Raw genomic sequence first — 25,976 nt, 5'->3', positions numbered from 1 at the left:
TTCGCCATCCAGGACTGGATTCTGGTAGCCACGGACACGAGCCTCCGAGGTGGGGGAGCAGTCACACAGGGAAGAAACTTCCAAGGTCTTTGGGTCAAGTCAAAAAACTTGTATTCAAATCAACATCCTGGAGCTGAGGGCCATATACAACGCCCTTCGGCAAGCGGAAACATTGCTTCGCTACCTACCGGTTCTGATCCAGTCAGACAACATCACCGCAGTGGCTCATGTAAACCGCCAAGGTGGCACAAAGAGCAAAGTGGAAATGGCAGAAGCCACCAGGATTCTCCGCTGGGCGGAAAATCATGTAAGCGCATTTTCAGCAGTTCATTCCGGGAGTGGACAACTGAGAAGCAGACTTCCTCAGCAAACACGACCTGCATCCAAGAGAGGACTTCTTTAGGAAGCCTTCGCACAGATTGCAAGCCAGTGGGAACTGCCACAGATAGACATGATGGCATCCCGCCTCAACAAGAAGCTACAGAGGTATTGCACCAGGTCAAGAGACCCTCAGGCAGTAGCTGTAGATGCCCTAGTGACAGCGTGGGTGTTCCAGTCGGTCTATGTATTTCCCACTCTTCCTCTCATACCCAAGGTGTTGAGAATGGAAGGAGGGAGAGGAATGAGAACAATCCTCATTGTTCCAGATTGGCCACGAAGGACCTGGTATCCGGATCTGCAGGAGATGCTCACAGAAGATCCGTGGCCTCTTCCTCTAAGACAGTGTTAGGTGCCGTGGTCCGCGGCGCCGCTCGGTCTGCTTCCGAGCGACGCTCATGGCCGCCGCACCTCTCTCCCTGCCCGCCCGGCGCCTAGCAACGCCAGGACGCCATGCGTACTGTAGCCGCCGGGTCCCTGGCAACGCTAGGACGCCGGTCATCCACAGCCGCTGGGTCCATAGCAACGGGGACGCCATTGGCGGACCGCGTTCCCCGTTGCCAGATAAAGATTGATTAGTTGCTCGTGCAGCAGGGCAGCTGCACGGCAAATAGTAATTAGGGTCTGGGGGCTGGTCTTGCTGGCCCTCCTGTCATTGGCCAGCAGGGCCTTTTTATGGGAGCCAGCACACTACAGCCTCGCCGGTGATAGCTTCCTGTATGCTGTTCCTGCCTTGCAACGTCTGTTCCTGGTCAGCTGTATCTGGTCGATCCTGCTCCCTGCGCTCCTGAGTCCTGGAGTTCTGAAGCCGGTCCTGGGAATCCTTCCTGTCCAAGTGAACCTGTTGCAGTCATCTGGGGGTTCTCACTTGTTGGGGTTCTCTCCCGGTTTCGTGAGTAGCGGCTTCTGCCGCGGGTTGCGGCCTAGGCCGCTTAAGTCCTTGTGTTAATTTTGTATTGGTGGTTTTTGTGGAGGTTTCCGCTTTTCACTGTCCTCCCCGGTACACGGCGGTGCCGTGTGGGGGTGTGGACAGTGGTGTCTTTTGTTGTTCTTTTCATTTGGCGGCGTGCCGCACATATATTTAGTTTTAGGGCAGCTAGCAGCCCCTAGCTTTCTGTTTGCTTTAGTTAGAGGTCCCCTTGTTATTATCCTGTCTCGGCTCACGCCTTGTCTCACTCTAAGACCTGGGGGCATCAGAGTTGGGCAGACCTAATCCGCCCTTCAAACGCGGCTGCCGTGGGCCCAAGAAACCATAGTCACTCAGGCGTGAACTGACCACACGGGTAAAACAATGGAGGTAGGGTGCTAGGGGCTATTCCCGTACCATCCCTTATTTCAGCGTCACGTCCTGGTGCTCTGGACTTACTACGCAACATCTCTCTAGTTCTGAGCATCAGGAACGTAACATTCAGGACCAGTTGCAACAGGGGCCATGTCTATTCCAAGACTTACCGCTGCTGCGCTGGACGGCATGGCGGTTGAATGCCGGATCCTAGCGGATAAGGGTATTCCGGATGAGGTCATTCCTATGCTAATAAAGGCTAGGAAGGACATGACATCTAAACATTATCACCGTATATGGCGAAAATATTTTTTTTGGTGTGAGGCCAGGAATGCTCCTACAGAAGAATTCCATCTGGGGCGTTTCCTTCACTTCCTGCAAACTGGAGTGAATTTCGGCCTAAAATTAGGATCTATTAAGGTTCAGATTTCGGCCTTATCCATTTTCTTTCAAAAGGAATTGGCCTCTCTCCCTAAAGTACAAAGGTTTGTGAAGGGAGTACTGCATATTCAGCCTCCTTTTGTACCTCCGGTGACGCCTTGGGACCTTAACGTGGTGTTAAGTTTCATTAAGTCACACTAGTTTGAATCACTTAAAACGGTGGAGTTGAAAAATCTCACTTGGAAGGTGGTCATGTTATTAGCCTTGGCTTCGGCTAGGCGAGTGTCGGAATTAGCGGCTTTATCACATAAAAGCCCCTATCTGGTTTTCCATATGGATAGAGCGGAATTGCGGACCCGTCCTCAATTCCTGCCAAAAGTGGTTTCATCCTTTCATATGAACTATTGTGGTGCCTGTGGCTACGCGTGACTTGGAGGATCCCGAGTCCCTTGATGTGGTCAGGTCTTTGAAAATTTAAGTGGCCAGATCGGCTACAGTCAGAAAAACAGAAGCACTGTTTGACATGTACGCAACCAACAAGATTGGTGCCCCTGCTTTAAAGTAGACTATTGCTCGCTGGATCTGTAACACGATTCAGCAGACGCATTCTACGGCGGGATTGCCGTTAACTAAATCGGTCAAGGCCCATTCCACTAGGAAGGTGGGCTCTTTTTGGACGGCTGCCAGAGGGGTCTCGGCGCTACAGCTGTGCCGAGCTACTACTTGGTCGGGTTCAAACTCCTTTGCAAAGTTCTATAAGTTTGATACCCTGGCTGAGGAGGACCTCCTGTTTGCTCAATCGGTGCTGCAGAGTCATCCGCACTCTCCCGCCCGTTTGGGAGCTTTGGTATAATCCCCATGGTCCTTACAGAGTCCCCAGCATCCTCTAGGACGTAAGAGAAAATAAGATTTTAAACCTACCGGTAAATCTTTTTCTCGTAGTCAGTAGAGGATGCTGGGCGCCCGTCCCAAGTGCGGACTACTTCTGCAAGACTTGTATATAGTTATTGCTTAAATAAGGGTTATGTTATAGTCTCATCGGTCTTGGACTGATGCTATGTCGTTTTCATACTGTTAACTGGATAGTATATCACAAGTTATACGGTGTGATTGGTGTGGATGGTATGAATCTTGCCCTTGGATTAACAAAAATCCTTTCCTCGTACTGTCCGTCTCCTCTGGGCACAGTTTCTCTAACTGAGGTCTGGAGGAGGCGCATAGAGGGAGGAGCCAGTGCACACCAGATCTAAAGTCTTTCTTAAAGTGCCCATGTCTCCTGCGGAGCCCTTCTATCCCCATGGTCCTTACGGAGTCCCCAGCATCCTCTACGGACTACGAGAAAAAGATTTACCGGTAGGTTTCAATTCTTATTTTTTATATACAGTGTAATGCATATTTTTCAGCTTTTTTTCACCAGCCCTGTATAGTATGATCAATATTAATACTCAATACAACCAGTCAATCAGGATGGATAATCATCATCATTTTCAAGGTACCAACCCTACAGCGCTTAGGAGAGGTATGCCTCATAAAATGCATATTTGTTCATGAATCCCCATTTCATTGCCATACTTGCCCTTTACCAATCCATCTCCTCATGTACTGTATAAAGATATGCAAAATCAATGCTATGTAAAAATAAATAAATATATATATATATATATATATATGGGGTGCATATCTTAGACAAATTGGGTGGACAAGCTGTCATAGGAGCTCTCCTCCCCGGCTGGGGAAGACAGCGAGTCCCACGTGTTACCAACTATCCCTTTTATGTCAAGACTAATGTAAGAGTCTCATTCCAAATTTTAACAAAAACATTTTAATAAACTGTTTGGAAGAACATGAAATAATGAGTGGTATCGTTGTAGGGTGATTTGGTACGAGGGTCTGTTCCAGAGTTACCAGTTCCATCTCCATCTGATCTTCGGTCTGAAAGAAACTGCAAAAGGGATCTATAAGAACTTTCATTATTTGAGAGCTTCTTGACAACCTTTCTACTCCAGTACGTTGTTTGGTTCTCCGCTGGCAAGAGGACCTGTCTGGAAATAGCTGCCAACTCCCCCAAGGATTATTGTATTTTAGGTGGTTTTAAACAAGTGTCAGCACATTTTGGGTAATTCCATTTATATATATATATATATATATATATATATATATATATATATATATAGACATGTATCAGAGAAGTCATTTGGCACTCTCCTTTCAAAAATGCATCCAGGTGAGTGCCATCCATATAGAATATGCATAAATTAGTGAGGAAGGAGGTTTTCACAGCATATTCCTTTAGTCTAGTCAAATATACGAGTCAGACCCAGTCTAGTTCTCAGCTTTTCAATTTCATTTCCGAAATTTTCATCAGAAATACGCTATACATAAAAAACATCATACCTTTATACTTTCACCAAGATAACACCTGAATGCACTGTAACTCCTGCTCACCGTCCACGCAGTGCCAGTGCCATCCATCTAGCATTGGAAGGGAAACCCACGGACCAACCAGTGGCAAAACATTTCAGAGACCACAAACATGGTCTGAGCACTGTTAGATACAAAATGATTGACTGTGTACTGGCTAATAAAAGAGGAGGAAAACTTTTTCTGCAAAAAGAAGCCAGATGGATTTATGTATTAAATACAGTATATCCATTTGGTCTCAATGAACAACTTAATATTAATTGCTTTATATGATCTTATGGGGTATATGCAATTGCGGTCGAATTCCCGAAAATGTCGAAAAACGGGACATTTTCGCCAAAAAAAAAAAATTCGACAATGCAATTCAGTACTTTTCGTCAAAAAAACTGACTTTCCAAATTCGACTTTTTGAAATTCGACATTTGTCAAATTCGACATTTCTGCAATGGTACAAATGCGGCAATTCGACAAAAGTATATTCAATTGAAGATTGTAATTTCGACAACAGTGCTTTTAGACAGTAAATTTGTCATTTTCAATCCGCCACACTTTGCTGGCGGAATCTAATAAAAAAAATTAAAAACATTGTGTTTTTTTTATTGGTAATAGCATATCTATTTATATTAGAAGGGATTAGGTACTTGGTTTGTCTATTTTGGAGGCACAAGTATTATTTATATATTTTTAAAAATATATTTTTTTTTAATGGAATGGTAAAAATCTGAAAAAAAATGTGTGGCGTCCACCCTCCTAAGCATAACCAGCCTCGGGCTCTTCGAGCCAGTCCTAGTTCTAAAAATCCGGGGTAAAAACTGACAGGGGATCCCCCGTATTTTTAAAACCAGCACCGGGCTCTGCGCCTGGGGCTGGTGCAAAAAATACGGGGGACAAAAAGCGTAGGGGTCCCCCGTATTTTTTACACCAGCATCGGGCTCCACTAGCTGGGTAGATAATGCCACAGCCGGGGGACACTTTTATACTGGTCCCTGCGGTCGTGGCATTAAATACGCAACTAGTCACCCCTGGCCGGGGTACCCTGGAGGAGTGGGGACCCCTTCAATCAAGGGGTCCCCCCCAGCCACCCAAGGGCCAGGGGTGAAGCCCGAGGCTGTCCCCCGCATCCAAGGGCTGCGGATGGGGGGCTGATAGCCTTTTGAAAAATGAAAGAATATTGTTTTTTCCAGTAGTACTACAAGTCCCAGCAAGCCTCCCCCGCAAGCTGGTACTTGGAGAACCACAAGTACCAGCATGCAGGTGGAAAAACGGGCCCGCTGGTACCTGTAGTTCTACTGGGGGAAAAATACCCAAATAAAAACAGGAGACACACACCGTGAAAGTAAAAGTTTATTTCATACATGCCGACACATACATACTTACCTATGTTGACCCACCGACTGCCACGTCTCCAATGTCGCCGACGATCCGGGGTACCTGTGAATAAAATTATACTCACCTGATCCAGTGTCCTGGTCTTTTATTATAATCCACGTACTTGGCAAAAAAACAAACCGCATTAACCCGAACCAGGCGGACTGAAAAGGGTCCCATGTTTACACATGGGACCCCTTTCCCTGTACGCAGAGACCCCCCGTGACTCCTGTCACAGAAAGGTCCCTTCAGCCAATCAGGAAGCGCCACTTCGTGGCACTCTCCTGATTGGCTCTGCGAGGCTGGTTTTTTACCGTTTTTACCCGTTTTTTAAACATTTTAAAAATCTAATCAAAATCCGCCAAATCGGCCGTTTTTCGACAGCGGGACTGTCGAATCCGTTTTTTATTGAATATGTTGAATTCCGGCACCCACCTGCCGGAATTCGACGGTCGAATTGTGTCGAATTAAAAAACGGGCGAAAAATTGCCGCGATTCGCCGGCAATTGCATATACTCCTATATATGATGCTTGATGCTGCCATTTTGTACATTTTCTAGTACTACTGTGTGTTTAGCATAGTTCCCTGTTTAATCCCATAGAGAATTTTTCTTATTTGTATTCTCCGCTTATTATAATACAGTCCTCATGTGCTGCGAAGGTTGTACTGTCATGGTGACGGTTATTATTTTCTGTCACCTAGCAACTGGCTCCCGCCCCGCTAACATAATTTGGTATGCGACTTAGCACGGCGTGGAAGCCGGGCGGGGAGTGGGAGTCACAGTGCACTCAGGTGTTATCTTGGTGAATGTATAAAAGTAAGATGTTTTTTCTGTATCCTGTACTTCTGATGAAAATTGCGGAAATTCAATTGAAACATTGAGAACTAGACTGGGTCTGACTTGTATATTTGACTAAAGGAATATTATGAAATTACCATATCTCTCTTATGCCACAATAATATGATGCTGGCCATACAATATGAGATAAATTGTCAGACCAGCAGACATTTTATCTGATAAGCTTAAACTATACATTGTGAGATATTTCAGTGAATGCCACGGTATCTACATTCCTCCCCTGTGGAGGAAACATTTCCCCCACGCCTCCACTGTGAAAGAACAGGGGAAATAACAGATGGTCGACTTGCGGAAGCGTATGCATTGGCAGATGTGGCCAACCAATGATAGTATTTCTCTTACATCCTAGAGGATACTGGGGTCCATTTAGTACCATGGGGTATAGATGGGTCCACTAGGAGCCTTGGGCACATTAAGAAAGCAACACTGTGTGCTGGCTCCTCCCTCTATGCCCAGCCTACCAGACTCAGTTCTGAAAATGTGCTCAGAGGAGCCAGTCACGCTTAGGGAAGCGCCTGAAGAGTTTTCTGCATTTATTTTCTGTTTGTTATTTTCAGACAGGGCAGGTTGGCACCAGCCTGTCTGCTTCGTGGAGCTTAGGAGGGGGAATGGCCCAACCTCCTATAGGGTTAATGGTCCCCTTCTCCGCTGACAGGACACTGACCTCCTGAGGGAACCATTCGCAAGCACCACCATAGCGAGTGTACATTCCCGCAGCACGTCGCCATTCCTAACAGAGCCAGAAGTTAGAAGAGTGGTGAGTACTATGTCGGTGTCCCGGTTAGCGCGTCGCCAGCTATTATGACGGAACAAGGGTAGGAGCGCAGCTCTGAGTGCAGGCTGCGTCTCCAGGCTCAGATCAGCATTGCTGCACCGCTATGAGGGGCGAGCTGAGCTGGTTTTAAACAACTACCCACACTGGCACAGTGCTTACAGGGGCTCTGACCCACTGTTAAGCACCAAAATCACTTCAGCCAGTATAAAAAAACGGGAAGACTGGGCGCCATTGAGGGGGCGGGACTTCACTATGAGTGGATCCAGCAGCTCACCAGCGTCATTTTCCTTCTGCAGCTTACACAGACAGACTGGCAAGGAAGCGCAGCTCCTCCACAAATACTCCAGGTTACTTCAGCGGTACCAGGGGGTCATAGCAAGGGGGGGGAGCAATAATAGAATACTAAGCCCCTATTAAGGGGACTTAGTTTGCGACCCAACTAAGCTTGGCATTAGCTATAAGGGCGCGGTGTGGCTGACTCCATCATACTCTGAGTCTCCCTAGAGGGCTCTGGGTGGGTTAACTGTGCTTTTAACCTTTCTCCTGTGTGGGTGTGTTCTTTCACATTTTACAATGTCAAAGGAGTATGTCTCATGCACGTCAGAGTGTTTTTCTTCCCCAGGTGGATCACAACAGTGTATTCAGGTTAGTACACATTCTCAGGCTAGTGGGTATAAACCAGTATGGTTGGATTCATTAAAAGGAATGAGCTCAAATATTTCACATAAATTGTCCCAAAATGAGAAAGAGACGTAATACTTAAGACAGTCTGTGGATGACCTGATGAATAGAGATTCAGTGTCCATACCAGCATCTCAGACCCCTACCATTTGTCCACAAAAGCGTACACTGCCCCAAATCCTGCATGCTGACACTGATGATGATGTATCAGACGCAGAGGAGGGTGAGGTGGACCCGGGAGAGGGGATGCAGCTCTGTCACAAGGAATACAGGCCCTGATAGAAGCTATTAGAGACGTCCTGTACATTCCTGACAAAGTGAGGAAGATGAGGAATCTTATTTTAATGTAAAAAAGAAATCCTCTGCTACTTTCCCTGCATCTATTTGAAAAAACTTGGATTAATCCTGACAAGAAGTTTCAGAACCATAAAAGGTTACTGGCATCCTTCCCTTTTCCTCAGGATGATAGAAGAAAATGTGAAAACCCACCGATTGTTGATGCATCGGTATCTAGGTTGTCACGTAAAATAATCTTACCTGTACCGGGGGCAGCCTCCTTAAAGGACACGGCTGACCGCAAGATTGAGACCACTCTCAAATCTCTGTACACAGCTGCGGGGGTGGCCCAAACAGCCGCTATAGCTTGTGCATGAATCACTAGGGCCATTGCAAAATGGTCAGGCAACCTAATTGAGGGGTTATATTCCTTTCCCAGAGGGGAGATAGTTTTAATCCTACAGCATGTACAGGACTCTGCAAATTTTATGGTGGAGGCCATAAAAGAGATAGGCTTGCTCCATGCATGCACCACGGCCATGGCAGTGTCAGCACGCAGGAGCCTACGGCTATGTCTGTGGACTGCAGATGCAGATTCCAGAAAAGGTGTGGAAAGCCTACCATTCACAGATGAGGCCCTGTTTGGAGATGAACTGGATACGTAGATATCCAAGGCTACGGCGGGTAAGTCTACATACCTTCCTTCCGCAGCCCCCCCAGCTAGGAAGACCTACTCTGCTCCAACTCTGCAGTCCTTACGGACAGCAAAATTTAAAACAGCCTTCAAACGCAATAGAGGTAAACCCAGAAAACAAGCAACTACAGGTTCATATGAACAGAACTCAGGTTCTGTTTCCTCAAAGTTATCAGCATGACAGTGGACTGCGCTGCCTAAAAGACAGGCAGGTGGCAGCCCGATTAAGAGATTTCAGTCACATATGGGCGACATCATGCCAGGATCCCTGGGTCAAAGAGCTCATCGTCCAGGGGTACAGACTGGAGTTTCAGGAACTCTCACCTCACAGATTCTTCAAATCAGGCTTACCAGTTTCTCAGGAGGCAAGAATAATTTTATAGGTTGCAATTCAATAACTGGTACAGACTTAGGTCATTGTTCCAGTTCCACCTCAGCTACAGAACAAAGGTTATTATTTCAACCTGTTTGTGGTACTGAAACCGAATGGTTCGGTAAGACCCATTTTAAACCTCAAGTCACTGAACCCGGGTGTTCAAATTTAAGATGGAGTCTCTGAGAGCGGTGATCTCAGGTCTGGAGAAAAGAGAATTCTTGGTGTCTCTGGACATCAAGGATGCATCCCTTCATATCCCAATATGGCTGCCTCATCAGGATTATCTAAGGTTTGCATTACAGGACTGTCACTACCAGTTCCAGTCCCTGCCATTTGGCCTCTCCACGGTATCGAGGGTGTTCACCGAGGTACTGGCAGAGATGATGTTTCTCCTTCGCAAACAGGGAGTGAACATAATTCCATACCTGGATGATCTGCTGATAAAAGGCCCATCCAAGGAGCGGTTGTTGGACAACATTTCCCTCTCAGCTCGACTATTCCGGGATCACGGGTGGATTCTGAACCTACCAAGAAAATAGATGGATATGTGCAAAAAGGCGCCTTGATAACAAAGATGAATAATATGTTTATAGATAAAAACATATAACTTTATTTACCCACAATTGTGACAAAATGACATAAAAAATATCATATAAAAACATATATAATATTGCACTTAATCCCAAAAGATTCTCACCCTCATTTGGATTTGCGGTGGGCCGAGAGCTTTTTAGCAAAAAAAGCGTTCCGGACCTGATGGATTTGGTAGAAGCACCACCGCAAAAAGCTTTTTTCCTCTGGAGGCTGAGTAGGGAAACCAATAAAGTGCATTCAGGAAATGATATCCATGTCGTCCAAACGACGCGTTTCGGAGTAAAGACTCCTTTATCAAGCTTGGATGACATGGATTGCTGTCAAACATATATTTATACCCCTCCTAATTAGGCTAATTACTCATAGATTCCCCAATTTCCGGGATCGTCTACCGGAAGTGACACGTGCGTATCACCGCTCACTTCCGGTTGCGTTCCATTCATAGATTGCTGTATATCAAACAAATTATTAAATAACTAAATGACTTTAAACCATAGATCAAATAAGAAAGCCTTAGTAAAACTTATTACATCTGATTTTTGTTAGAGAACGTATTTAGGCATCTGGATTTCGAAGCACACAGTGACAAGTCCTTTATGGTTTCTCGGGGGAAACGGAAGTGACGCATGCGTTCCACCGCATGCGTGTCATCACTCACTTCCTGTACCTCAGGTCCGTGACACACCATGTTTTTACAATAAGGGATCTCTATACCTTGTTCTTTTCCCCTATTTCAATTAACACACCAATAAACATTATTTGTATGTCCATAGTTTCTGTATAAATGATAAATAATCTCTCATTCCCTTGATCGTCGGAAATGGTTCATGCGTTCCACCATTGCGGTCCATGTGGCGGCCATTTTGTTAGATGGATCAAAATTCAAGGGGATGACATCTATATTCCACTGAAAATACTTGTGTGGTTGCCAGATGGTTCAAGATGAAATATCTCCATATTTCCAAATATTTTGAGAAATTATTCTTCACGATTCTCCATTCCCAATTATATAATTACAAGGATAATTGTGAGGCCTTCACTCCTCAACCTTTCTTAGCTGTACTATATATTCCGGACCAGTCCATCCCTATTACCGGGAGATTGGCATCACATTTTATGTATATCCTCATTCCAGTTTTTTCGATCATAGAAGACAAGGGAATAATAAAAAACAATTAGAAAATTAAAATGGACATACTTTTTAAAGTGCATTTGATCAAACAGTACAGAGACATTTTCGGACGTTTTATGTGTATAAATAATTCTTAAAATTCTTAAAAAATATATATTCATTCTAAAAACCACTTCAACTCGAAATCTACATTATGTCCTTTTGGTTGCAAAGTATCTAGGTTAAAAATCCATCTCATTTCATTTTGTGCAAGTTTCTTTTCTGTATTTTTACATCTCCAATTACCTCTGACTGATTGAATACCTAGGAATCTTTTTATCCCTCTTTCACATTTCCCATGTGCCACAGAGAAATGTTCAGACAGGGGATGAGTATTTAAACCCTTTTTAATATTGTAGACATGCTCTGCTGTCCTAGTTTTTAGGCACCTAGTGGTTTTCCCAATATACATTTTCCCACAATTGCACTCTATAAGGTAAATCACATTCCGTGAATGGCAGGTGATAAATTCCCTTATTTTATACTTTTTCCCATTTGCCATAAACTCTGTGGTCTTTCTTTCTATTTCACTTCGTGTGGTGGATTTGCACATCAAACATGTTCCACAACGATGGAAACCTATACTTCGTTCACTGGCCCCCTTCTCATTTTTTAAAACACTTTGTACCAAGATGTTTTTCAAGGATGATGCTTTTTTGTATATAAATCTGGGTTGGTCTGGTATGACATCCTGAAGAATAGGATCATCTTTCAAGCTTCTCCAGTTCTTTCTTATAATACCTTCAACCTTTTTATGATGGGCCCCATATTTTGTAATATAGGCCCATTCATACCGATTGTCTTTTTCAATAGATTTTGATTTTTCTTTTAAAAGTTCTTTCCTTTCTATATTTTGGACTTTTTGTTTAGCTGTTTCTAATAAGTGATCTGGGTAGCCTTTCTGTTGGAAACGTGCAGTCATTTCCTCTGTTTGTTCACATAAAGTGCTCTCATTAGTGCAATTTCTTTTTAGCCTTTTAAATTGACCAAGAGGAATATTTTCCAACCACCTTTTGTGATGTTGACTCGATATATCAATATATGATTTAGAGTCTGTTGGTTTTCTATGTGTCTTAGTGCAAATTTTATTATTTTCAATATATACTACCAAATCTAAAAAGGCTAAAGATTCCGTGCTTTTGTTAAAAGTAAGTTCTATATTAAAAGAATTATGATTGAGTGCCTCATAGAAAATATTAAGAGATGTTTCTTCGGCGTGGCCTGACGGGCTAGGGAGAAGGACGTGCCTTGGAACTGCTCCTACACGGCGTCCTAATAAAAACAAAACCACAACACCAAATAGCCCACCGGGTCTCCCCATACCCTCTACTATACCTCTGCTGCTGAAAGGGGGTCGGAGGAAGCGGGTTGCGGAGCCGGAGGATGCTCAGAGCGCCCTTGCAGGTTGCGGCCCACTTCATCCCCCTGAGCCCGGACCTCAATTTCACTAGGTGCCTGCCGCGGATCTCCAGGGCAACGGAACGGAGCCTCCCGTTCCGCTCGTTGCCGCGGCTACAGCGCTGCCTCTCCTGCTCCCCGGAGACTGTGACCTGGTGGTCCGGGTCCTGGCCTCCCCCTGCATCCAGGCCGGCACTCACCCCTCACACGGAGCTCACTGGCCGGATGCTCCTGGACACTTCCCCGGGCTGTACACCTCCCGGCGGCCATCTTTAGTGTGGGCAAACCTACACTTCCAGCCAGCTCCTGCGGATCCTACATGCTGATCGACTGGCCTGGTCTGGGAAGTTACACTGAACACTCCTGTCAACAACCCTACATGCCTTGTGATAGGGGTATGCTGGAAAGGGCATAAAGGTGCTCTACCTCCCCATTCTAATCCTTTCTTTGATTTATATTTCTGTTTATATTTTTTTTCCTTTTTTTTATTTTATTTTATTCTAATTGTTTTTTTGTTTTTTTTATATACCCATTTGGCTATTTTTATTTTTTCTTAATATTTGTCTCTCCTCTGGAAAATCCGTTTCTATATATACGCAACCGTCACTGCTGGGTGCTCGACATTATTGGTCACCTAACCTATACACAGTGAAGCCAGCTCTCTTGGAGTACATTTCTATACATTAAATAACTGTAATGTCATAGGAACAGCTTTGGAGCTCCCCCAGCTGGTGAGAAATCATATTGCAGAGCATTTATTTCTATATACATTTTTTATTTTTTAATTCTTTTTTATTTATTTATTTATTTTATTTTCTCTCTCTACGTCTCTTACACCTTGTCATACGCTATTGCTATTTCAACACCACAAGTTCCTAAATATGGATAAGTACATGGCTAAAACTCCTAGAAACCCCCGAGGCTCACAAGCGAATAAAGGTCGGGGTCGGGACAACATTCCTGCAGATAGCCCTCAGTCACTGGCATCTGGTCTCAGCAATAGTCCTTTGGAACGCTCATCACTTACTACAACAAAGGATCCCACCAAATCTTTTACTACGCATGAGATTACTGACATACTGGCTTCGCTTCTGGATCAAAAATTGGCTCCCTTGAAGGATTCATTGGACTCCGCTCTTACCCAATTGAATCATCATGATCAACGTATATCGGAGGCGGAGCAAAGAATCTCAGACCTTGAGGATGATTTAACGACGGCCAGAACGGCGCTCACTGAACAGGATAAAATAGTGACGTCCATGCAAGAGAAATTTGAAGATTTAGAGAACAGAAATAGAAGAAGTAATGTGCGCCTTATAGGACTCCCGGAAACGGTGAAACCTTACGAACTTATGAACTTGGTCTCTCAGTGGTTGCCAAGGGAATTGGGATGTATATCTGATTCTGAATCACTGCTGATTGAACGTGTTCACCGTATCGGTCCGGATCGACAATCTACCAAGGATAGGCCTAGACCGGTTATCATGAAGTTTTTAAATTACGCTGATAAGGTCCGCCTGCTTGATGCTTATAGAAAACGTTCCACTCTCAAGTACCAAGAGTCCAAGATCCTACTTTTTCAGGACTTCTCATATATGGTGGCTGCAAAGAGACGAGAGTTTTCCCCGATATGCAAACGCATGTTCGAGATGGAGCTCCGGTTTGCTCTACTTTATCCGGCTAAGCTGAGGGTCACATACTCTGGAAAATCCTATTTCTTTGATACTCCGCAAGCTGCAAAAAACTTTGTGGACTCATTGGCTTCTTCACGTCCATCTAGGATGGATGATGCGGATTGACACTACAGAATTTCATCTTGTGGACATCTTTAAATTCATTGAACATTCAGGTTATGGATGACGGTTTATAGTTTGGAATGTTTTTGGTTTCTTGCAGGCTGTTTAATGCTTAGCTATGCTGTGATATTTCAAGGGTGTTGCTGGAGTCTTACAAGGACCAAACTTCTTGTTGAAAATCTCATATCTAGGTGTACCTTTACCTTTTTCTTCTACGGCTCGCTCGCCCTCTTTTTCTTATTCTCTTTCTGCATCTCACTGATTTCCCTTCTTTTTTTTCTTCTTTTTCTTGTTCTTATCCTATTTTCTCAGCTTTTAAAATGCTCTAGTACTAAATGTCCGTCTAGTTCAAAATCCGTATTGTCATACGAGTATGATTGTGTCCTGCAATGTTCTGCAGGGCTGCTGCTCAGTCGGACATACTACTGGGTTCTTATAAGGTTAAAATGGTTTATGATGATTGTTGAAAATTTAATTGTGGTTAACACACATGATTTTTTCCTACTACATGTGATATGTTTACATTTCCCCCCATTGGGCCGGTATTCACCTCCCCCTTGTCCGCTCGCTGGGATGGGTAAGGATTTTCCAAAGGAAGTTTATACTGTTATGACTTGGCCTAGGGTGGGTATTGGTTAAATGACAGTGACTGTAAATCCTTCTAAAACGATAAAAAACGGCCCTTAAATTAGTAACATGGAATGTGGAGGGCTTAAATTCCCCTATAAAGAGGAAGAAGATTCTGACCCACCTAAAACGTTTACGACCGGATATAGTTTTATTACAAGAGACACACTGGAAGATTTCTGATCCCAATGTGGTAAGAGATACATGGATAGGAGATTTCAAAACAGCATCCTATACATCAAAACAAAGAGGGGTTATGATTATTTTTAGCAAATTTCTTGTTTATAATATTAGTGACAGCTTCGTAGACCCTGAGGGAAGGTATCTATTTTTAAAACTGACTATACATGGTATATCTTACACGATTGCTAATATTTATGCTCCCACGGGACCTACTGCCCTCTTTTTCACGGATATTTATACAAAGTTGCAGGACTGGGCAGAAGGTGCTATTATTCTGGGTGGGGACTTTAACTGTGTTCAATTGACAGGACTGGACAGATCCACAGCTGCCACTACCCATGGCTCAGCTGCTCCCCTATCGCTTTCTTTGCTGACTAATACGATGGGATTGTGTGATCCCTGGAGGTGCCAACATCCAGATTCTCGTGAGTATACGTTTTACTCACACCCTCATCATTCCTCGTCCAGATTAGATTATTGGCTGATCACGGATACTCTTTTGCAACAGGTAGTACACTCCCAGATAGATCCAATTCTCCTTTCTGACCATGCTCCGGTGTGGTTCACTATAAAGTTAAACACTCCAATACCACGTTCTTATAATTGGAAGTTTCCAGCTTATATGGAAAAATCTTCAGATTTCCGCCTACATCTTGAACAGTCATTTCTAAATTATAAAACTGATAATATGGAACATATCGTGGACATCAACCTATTTTGGTCCGCCTCGAAGCCGGTAATACGGGGTCAGATCATGGAGTATGTCTCCAGGAGACGCAAGGCACTGAATAATCAATTAAATGATCTTAGTCAAAATTTAACTAGAACTTATGATATACTCTCTTCACATTATTCACTTGAAAACCGCTAGGCTTATCTTACTGCTAAACAACAATACGATGCCCTATGCACTGAGCGGGCAAGCTTTTCTCATGATATTCGTAGAAACAAGTTTTTTAGAACTGGCAATAAATCGGGCAGGTTGTTGGCAAATTTGGTTCGGTCGTACTCTGCTCCTTCACGCATCACTCAACTGTCAACTGATCTCACCTCTAACGTTTTGGATACTCCTGCTATCTCGGAGGAATTCTTACGTTACTACCAAATTTTGTATAAATCTCCTCCTGATCATCCAATGGAGGGCCAGAGATTTTTGGATAAGGCAGGACTTCCGGTGTTGACGGAGGAAGAGAGAGAATCTCTGACGACGCCAATTCAGGAACCTGAAATATTAACTCTAATCAAATTGTTGAAAAAGGGGAAGTCCCCTGGGCCGGATGGTTTTGGGGCGGAGTATTACCGAATGCTGGCTCCTCACTTAATGCCTTATATGCTAGCTCTTTTTAATTCCATATTACAAGGGAATTCAGCCCCGACCGGGTTTGATGAGGCTAGAATAGTGGTCTTTCCGAAACCGGGAAAAGATCCCAAGTATGTCCAATCTTATAGGCCGATCTCATTACTAAACCAGGACTTGAAATTATTTACCAAATTACTAGCGTTTAGACTTCAGCCCATTTTACAGCGAATTTTACACCCAGCTCAAAATGGGTTTGTTAGAAACAGAACTTCAGTACATAATATCCGTACTTTAATGGCAGCGATACATAGCTCGAGACAATCAAAGTCTCACAAAGCCCTTATGGTCAGTTGTGATGCAGGACAAGGCATTTGACCGTGTCTCCTGGGCTCATATATTGCGAGTCCTACATGCCCAACATTTTGGTACTAAGTTTATTGATGTTTTTAAAACACTATATGCCACTCCACAAGCGTATATCACGATCAATGGATTAAACACAAAATCGTTTCAGTTATATAGGGGAACAAGACAGGGGTGCCCCCTCTCCCCCTTGTTATTTAATCTGGCTTTAGACCCGCTCATACGCACGTTCATAAGTGATGTATCTTGGAAAGGTATCGAAGTGGGCTCTCACACTATAAAGGTCTCCGCCTTTGCGGATGATCTTCTACTATATTTCAGTGACCCCATGACATCCTTTCCCTCACTATTGACCGCACTAGAGAATTTTAACTTAATATCAGGATTTTTAATTAATTTTGACAAGACTGAGGCACTGGTACTGGGTGGAGACGCGAGGGTGGGATGGGATGATGCGTTCCCATTTAAATGGGCGCATAACTACATAACATATCTTGGTATACGTGTATCATCCGATCCCTCGGAATTATACTCTTTAAACTTTTCTTATTATATTAATAGGATGATCGAGGACTTTACGAGATGGCAACATCTGCCAATTTCTTACTTGGGTAGGTGTCACTTGTATAAAATGGTGTCTTTTCCTCGCCTACTTTACCCGATACAGATGCTTCTGTTTTTGCTATTAAAAAAAGATATACATACACTAAATAAAGCCATTACTAAATTTATATGGGCGAATAAGCGTCCTCGTATAGCGCTGTTCAAATTAAAACAACCACCCTCACTTGGAGGAGTTAATCTCCCCTGCCCGGAAGATTACTCCGTAGCAGCTAATTATAGATGCGCCCTAGATTGGATAGGTAACGGAGACAATTTTGTTAACAAGGCTCTGGAACAAGCTTTGTATCCCAGTTATGATTTGTTACAGATACTACATTTTCCGAATTCCTCTATATTACAGGATATAAAATCAATTCCATTATTATATGCTCCTTACAAGGCGTGGCATCAAATTAGAAAACGTTCTAAACTCACTCTGACTCATTCCTTGTTCCAGCCTTTATTTGGGAACCCGGCTTTTCAGGGAGGGGATGCGGGCAGGATTGTACGTGGTTGGCACCTCCAGGGACTCCGTTCATTGTTTCAATTTTTGAATGATGACTGTTCGGCGCTATTATCGCTGTCCCAATTACAAACTAGATACCCGACTTTGAAATTTCCCTTTTTTGCATATTTTCAGATGCGTAGTTTTGCTACACACATTATGACGCACCTACAGCCCATTGATCGTACTTTTCTACTGGATGGCATTGTACGACGACGTTTAGACTCCCCCCATTCTACATCTTTAATATACTCTTACACCAGACGGAAGATTGACTATACTAAACTTACTGCGGGCATAGCTAAATGGAAGGATGTCTTTCCGGGAGTGGATTTGCACACTATTATTAAATGGTCTAATTTGCTTAATAAACAATTGGTATCTTCCTCTTATGCAGAGATGCATTTAAAAATTTTACATAGAGCCTACTATACCCCTAGGCTGCGATTCCTTACAGGGGCAGCAGACAATTCTCAATGTTTCAAATGCAAGTCCCCCGATGCTGATATTATACACTGTTTATGGTCTTGCCCAATTATACAATCATTCTGGGAACTAATACAGGTGTACATCGGGGTTAACTTGGGTATACCATTTACAATGACAATGGCATGGGCCCTTTGGAATAATGTAGAACCTTACACTCCCGCTTTATCCAAGGGTACAAGACTGCTTCTGGCTCGCATTGCAGCAGCAGCAAAGAAAACAATACTATCTCAGTGGATACAAAAAGATCATATTCCTGTGTCTCTTGTGTTACCACGGTTAATATTTCTATTCCAAATGGATTGGACAGAATGTTCTCTAGATGTTGAATCTCGTGCTCCTAAGTTTTTTGCAATATGGCTGCCTTTTTTGATCACATTACCTGTGAACACCAAAGAAAGTATACGTAAAGTGGTACGGTTAACGACGTGGTATAATATGGCAACCCTCACCGATGGGTCACCACCGTTTTGAGCTTCTTTAGATAGGTCTTTTGCCGTTGGACTTTTAACACCTCACTTATAAATATAGTCATACATATGTATAATTGACTAATTTTGATGTACTGTATTTCATGATCATTAGGGTTTATACTATTTTGTTTTGCAATTTCCCACATTTAACATGTCACAATAATATACGGACAGTGGATTTCTATGTTCACCTTTATTGATATGTATTAATACTGTTACATGTGTGTTACTTTTCTTCTCTTCAATAAACACAATTTAAAAAAAAAGAGATGTTTCTTCCCCCTGCCAGATAAAAAACACATCATCAATGAACCGCCACCAGCAAACCAGGCTCGCCCCCACTGCCAAAGAACTAATGGCATTCGTCTCCCAATAAGCCATAAATAAATTAGCATAACTTGGGGCGAACCTGGTGCCCATGGCGGTTCCTCGCACTTGCAAGTAATAAAATCCATTAAAATAAAAATAATTATTTTTAAGAATAAAATCTATTGATTCTAAAATAAAGCTTTTTAAATCCTCTGAGTATGTACTCGCATCCAGATAATAAGTTATTGCTTCTTTCCCTTTTTCCCATTCAATAATGGTGTATAAACTAGTGACATCAGCACTGACTAGTACACAATTTTCACTCCAGTTTATATCTTCCAGCTTCCTTAAGACATCTCATGTGTCTTTTAAGAAGGAAGTTGTCTTGGAGACCAGGGGCTGGAGAAAAAAATCTACCATCGCCGAGAGATTAGAAGTAATACTATTTACTCCCGCGATGATAGGCCTCCCTGGAGGTTTTGTAGGATGTTTGTGTACTTTAGGGAGTACATAAATAGTGGGGGTAGTGGGGTCCTGAATACATATAAAATCTACTTCATTCTTAGATAACACCCCTTTATCAAATGCCTTTTTTGTAAGGTCATGAAGTTGTTTAGAAATATTGAGGGTGGGATCACCACGTAATTTTTTATATGTCTGGTGATCATCTAACTGTCTATTTATCTCCTGCAGATAATCCGTTCTATTCATAATTACAACCCCCCCCCCCCCCCCTTTGTCTGTTGGTTTTATTATAACATCATCATTATTTTTTAAAGATTCAATAGCAGTGAATTCCATTTTAGACAGATTTTTCTTTTTTACATTTGTGAGTTTTTTAATCTCTTTAGTAACAATAGAATTGAAGCAATCAATACTCCCACCTCTTACATGTTTGGGGTAAAACTTCGATTTAGGTTTAAAAGGAGTAAGGGTATCTATATTTTCTTTATCCTGATTTTCATTCCCTTTTTGTCTAAAAAACTTTTTTATACTAACTTTTCTTACAAATTTTTGGAGGTCCAAAAACATTTCGAAAGGATTTACCGAAGCTGAAGGAGCGAATTTCAGCTCTTTTTCTAATATTGACTGTTCGGCCTCAGTCAAAGGATGATCACTAAGGTTAAATACCTTAACATGTCCTTCTTTTTTCTCTCCTTTTCTGATTCCTCTCTTCTTTTTATGAATCTTTTTTTTTTCCCCTCTTCCCCCTACGAGTTTTGGTGGTTATTATAGGCATATTTATTCTCGTCTTGGGGTCCAAAGATCCCAGTTTAAAAAAGATGTCTGTCCTTGTTTCATGTACGGTGGGTCACTTCTCAAGCGATTAAACCTATTTCTAACAGGTACCTGAAAGCCCCTTTCTGTGTCTTCATTTCTGGGATTCTTTCTCCATGTGTACTGATTTTTTTCTCTCTGTTTGAAACGGTTATCTCTATATTCATTAGTGCCCCTTCGTTGGTTATTTTCTCCCATACGTACTGTACATAGGGCGATCTTACTCTGTGTTGATAATAATTCCCTTTAGAATAGTTTTCCTCCCAACCCACATGAGGTGATTTCTCTAAATGTTGTCCAATTCTCCTTATGTCTTTCTGGAATCTATATGGGGTATTGAATTGATTGGGACGAAATTGTTTACGTGCCAAATTCCTTCTAGTATTTTTTCCTACTTTGGGAATAACCGGTGTTAGGTCTGAAGTTACCTCTAATTCTTGATCAGCATGTTTTGTACTAACCCCTTTCGAAATGTCTAGGTCTCTTTGAAACTTCTTTCGTTTTTTTATTCTCAAATCCCTCGAACTTCTCTCTAACTTAATCATAATTTCTTTTTCTTTTACTTTTACCTCCTCTAGATCCATAAATGGATCTATAAATTATTTTAATTTTTCTATGGTGTAGTTAACATCCTTCAAATCTTTATGCCTTTCTTTCAGAATGAGGTCTATAAGATTAAGGGAGCAATTATGTAATATATTGCCCCATTCATCTTTAAAGCCTCTGGTTGCTGTATCAAAACTGGCAGCCTTTTGGATCTGAAGGCCCTTAGGAACCATTTTATTCTTAAAATAATGTTCCAAGGTTACCACCTCCCACCATAGGTGATTTTCTTTTAACATAAGTTTCTCAAGTTTATTAAACAAGGTACTTAGATCCTCATCCTCTAAATCTATATCATTAGACTCTTGAGGAGATAGGAAGTCTGTAACCTTACTGTTCCTTTGACTTCTGTAAGAAAACATCTTTGCAGCACTTCAAGCAAAAATAGGTATAAGCAGAATTTTACCAAAAAAGATATTATTTGTTTAAAGTGCGCTATAAATGTTAGGAAGGCAGCCGTCACACATCCCAAAAGGGAACACCTTATCCCTAGATATAGAAGCAGCCAAGAAAATAGATGGATATGTGCAAAAAGGCGCCTTGATAACAAAGATGAATAATATGTTTATAGATAAAAACATATAACTTTATTTACTCACAATTGTGACAAAATGACATAAAAAATATCATATAAAAACATATATAATATTGCACTTAATCCCAAAAGATTCTCACCCTCGTTTCGATTTGCGGTGGGCCGAGAGCTTTTTAGCAAAAAAAGCGTTCCGGACCTGATGGATTTGGTAGAAGCACCACCGCAAAAAGCTTTTTTCCTCTGGAGGCTGAGTAGGGAAACCAATAAAGTGCATTCAGGAAATGATATCCATGTCGTCCAAACGACGCGTTTCGGAGTAAAGATGATGATGTGTTTTTTATCTGGCAGGGGGAAGAAACATCTCTTAATATTTTCTGTGAGGCACTCAATCATAATTCTTTTAATATAGAACTTACTTTTAACAAAAGCACGGAATCTTTAGCCTTTTTAGATTTGGTAGTATATATTGAAAATAATAACATTTGCACTAAGACACATAGAAAACCAACAGACTCTAATTCATATATTGATATATCGAGTCAACATCACAAAAGGTGGTTGGAAAATATTCCTCTTGGTCAATTTAAAAGGCTAAAAAGAAATTGCACTAATGAGAGCACTTTATGTGAACAAACAGAGGAAATGACTGCACGTTTCCAACAGAAAGGCTACCCAGATCACTTATTAGAAACAGCTAAACAAAAAGTCCAAAATATAGAAAGGAAAGAACTTTTAAAAGAAAAATCAAAATCTATTGAAAAAGACTATCGGTATGAATGGGCCTATATTACAAAATATGGGGCCCATCATAAAAAGGTTGAAGGTATTATAAGAAAGAACTGGAGAATCTTGAAAGATGATCCTATTCTTCAGGATGTCATACCAGACCAACCCAGATTTATATACAAAAAAGCATCATCCTTGAAAAACATCTTGGTACAAAGTGTTTTAAAAAATGAGAAGGGGGCCGGTGAACGAAGTATAGGTTTCCATCGTTGTGGAACATGTTTGATGTGCAAATCCACCACACGAAGTGAAATAGAAAGAAAGATCACAGAGTTTATGGCAAATGGGAAAAAGTATAAAATAAGGGAATTTATCACCTGCCATTCACGGAATGTGATTTACCTTATAGAGTGCAATTGTGGGAAAATGTATATTGGGAAAACCACTAGGTGCCTAAAAACTAGGACAGCAGAGCATGTCTACAATATTAAAAAGGGTTTAAATACTCATCCCCTGTCTGAACATTTCTCTGTGGCACATGGGAAATGTGAAAGAGGGATAAAAAGATTCCTAGGTATTCAATCAGTCAGAGGTAATTGGAGATGTAAAAATACAGAAATGAAACTTGCACAAAATGAAATGAGATGGATTTTTAACCTAGATACTTTGCAACCAAAAGGACATAATGTAGATTTCGAGTTGAAGTGGTTTTTAAAATGAATATATATTTTTTAAGAATTTTAAGAATTATTTATATACATAAAACGTCCGAAAATGTCTCTGTACTGTTTGATCAAATGCACTTTAAAAAGTATGTCCATTTTTAATTTTCTAATTGTTTTTTATTATTCCCTTGTCTTCTATGATCGAAAAAACTGGAATGAGGATATACATAAAATGTGATGCCAATCTCCCGGTAATAGGGATGGACTGGTCCGGAATATATAGTACGGCTAAGAAAGGTTGAGGAGTGAAGGCATCACAATTATCCTTGTAATTATATAATTGGGAATGGAGAATCGTGAAGAATAATTTCTCAAAATATTGGAAATATGGAGATATTTCATCTGAACCATCTGGCAACCACACAAGTATTTTCAGTGGAATATAGATGTCATCCCCTTGAATTTTGATCCATCTAACAAAATGGCCACCACATGGAACGCAATGGTGGAACGCATGAACCATTTCCGGCGATCAAGGGAATGAGAGATTATTTATCATTTATACATAAACTATGGACATACAAATAATGTTTATTGGTGTGTTAATTGAAATAGGGGAAAAGAACAAGGTCTAGAGATCCCTTATTGTAAAAACATGGTGTGTCACGGACCTGAGGTACAGGAAGTGAGTGATGACATGCATGTGGTGGAATGCATGCGTCACTTCCGTTTCCCCCGAGAAACCATAAAGGACTTGTCACTGTGTGCTTCGAAATCCAGATGCCTAAATACGTTCTCTAACAAAAATCAGATGTAATAAGTTTTACTAAGGCTTTCTTATTTGATCTATGGTTTAAAGTCATTTAGTTATTTAATAATTTGTTTGATATACAGCAATCTATGAATGGAACGCAACCGGAAGTGAGCGGTGATACGCACGTGTCACTTCCGGTAGACGATCCCGGAAATTGGGGAATCTATGAGTAATTAGCCTAATTAGGAGGGGTATAAATATATGTTTGACAGCAATCCATGTCATCCAAGCTTGATAAAGGAGTCTTTACTCCGAAACGCGTCGTTTGGACGACATGGATATCATTTCCTGAATGCACTTTATTGGTTTCCCTACTCAGCCTCCAGAGGAAAAAAGCTTTTTGCGGTGGTGCTTCTACCAAATCCATCAGGTCCGGAACGCTTTTTTTGCTAAAAAGCTCTCGGCCCACCGCAAATCCAAACGAGGGTGAGAATCTTTTGGGATTAAGTGCAATATTATATATGTTTTTATATGATATTTTTTATGTCATTTTGTCACAATTGTGAGTAAATAAAGTTATATGTTTTTATCTATAAACATATTATTCATCTTTGTTATCAAGGCGCCTTTTTGCACATATCCATCTATTTTCTTGGCTGCTTCTATATCTAGGGATAAGGTGTTCCCTTTTGGGATGTGTGACGGCTGCCTTCCTAACATTTATAGCGCACTTTAAACAAATAATATCTTTTTTGGTAGGTTTCTGAACCTACGAAAATCTCACCTAGAACCAACACGGAGGCTTCCGTTCCTGGGGATGATACTGGATACGGAGGCACAGAAGGTATTCCTTCCATTTAAAAAGGCATTGGTAATCCAGTCGCTGGTGCGGGATGTTCTAAAACCAACCCGGATATCGGTGCATCTATGCATTCACCTTCTGGGAAAGATGGTAGCCGCTTACGAGGCGCTGCAGTACGGAGGTTTCACGCAAGGCCCTTCCAGCTGGATCTGTTGGACAAATGGTCCGGATCGCATCTCCACATGCACCAGAGGATACGTCTGTCGCCAAGAGCCAGGATTTCTCTTCTGTGGTGGCTTCAGACTTCTCACCTGACAGAGGGCCAATGGTTTGGGATTCAAAATTGGATTCTGCTAACCACAGACACAAGCCTCAGAGGTTGGGGAGCAGTCACCCAGGGGGAACACTTCCAAGGAAAATTGTCAAGTCAGGAAACCATTCTTCCAATCAACATTCTGGAACTAAGGACCATATACAATGCCTTTCTACAGGCATCACGTCTTCTTTAAGATCAGGCTATCCAGGTTCAGTCAGACAATGTGACGGCGGTAACGTACATAAACCGACAGGGCGGTATGAAGAGCAGAGCTGCAATGTCAGAAGTAACAAGGATTCTCCTCTGGGCAGTAAGATATGTAGTGGCGTTGTCCGCAATCTTCATTCCGGGAGCAGGCAACTGGGAAGCAGACTTCCTCAGCAGATACGACCTCCTCCCATGAGAGTGGGGGCCTTCACCCGGAGGTGTTCGGGTGCTTGACACATCGGTGGGGAATTCCACAGATCGACTTGATGGCCTCTCATCTCAACAAGAAGCTGAGGCGGTATTGTTCCAGGTCGAGAGACCCACAGGCAGTGGCGGTGGATGCTCTGGTGACTACATAGGTTTATCAGATGGTGTATGTGTTTTCGCCACTTCCATTGATCCCAAGAATTCTCAAAAGTATAAAAAGGGAAAAGGTTCAAGCAATTCTCATTGCTCCGGATTCTCCAAGAAGGGCTTGGTACGTGGATCTACTGGAAATGCTACTGGAGGATCTGTGGCCTCTACCTCTTCGAGAGGATCTTCTGCAACAGGGGCCATTCATCTTTCAAGATTTACCGCGGCTACGTTTGACAGCATGGAGGTTGAGCGTCAAATTCTAGCCCAGAAGGGCATTCCAGACAGGGTAATTCCTACCTTGATCCAAGCCAGAAAAGGGGTAACGTCTAAACATTACCACCGTATTTGGAGAAAATACATCTCTTGGTGTGAAAACAGGAAATTTCCTGCGGTGGAGTTTCAACTGGGACGTTTTCTGCTTTTTCTGCTGTCA

Source organism: Pseudophryne corroboree, chromosome 1 (assembly GCF_028390025.1).
Source record: "Pseudophryne corroboree isolate aPseCor3 chromosome 1, aPseCor3.hap2, whole genome shotgun sequence".
Lineage (NCBI taxonomy): Eukaryota > Metazoa > Chordata > Amphibia > Anura > Myobatrachidae > Pseudophryne > Pseudophryne corroboree.
The sequence above is the reverse complement of the archived record's forward strand: the minus strand, read 5'-3'. Positions refer to the sequence as shown.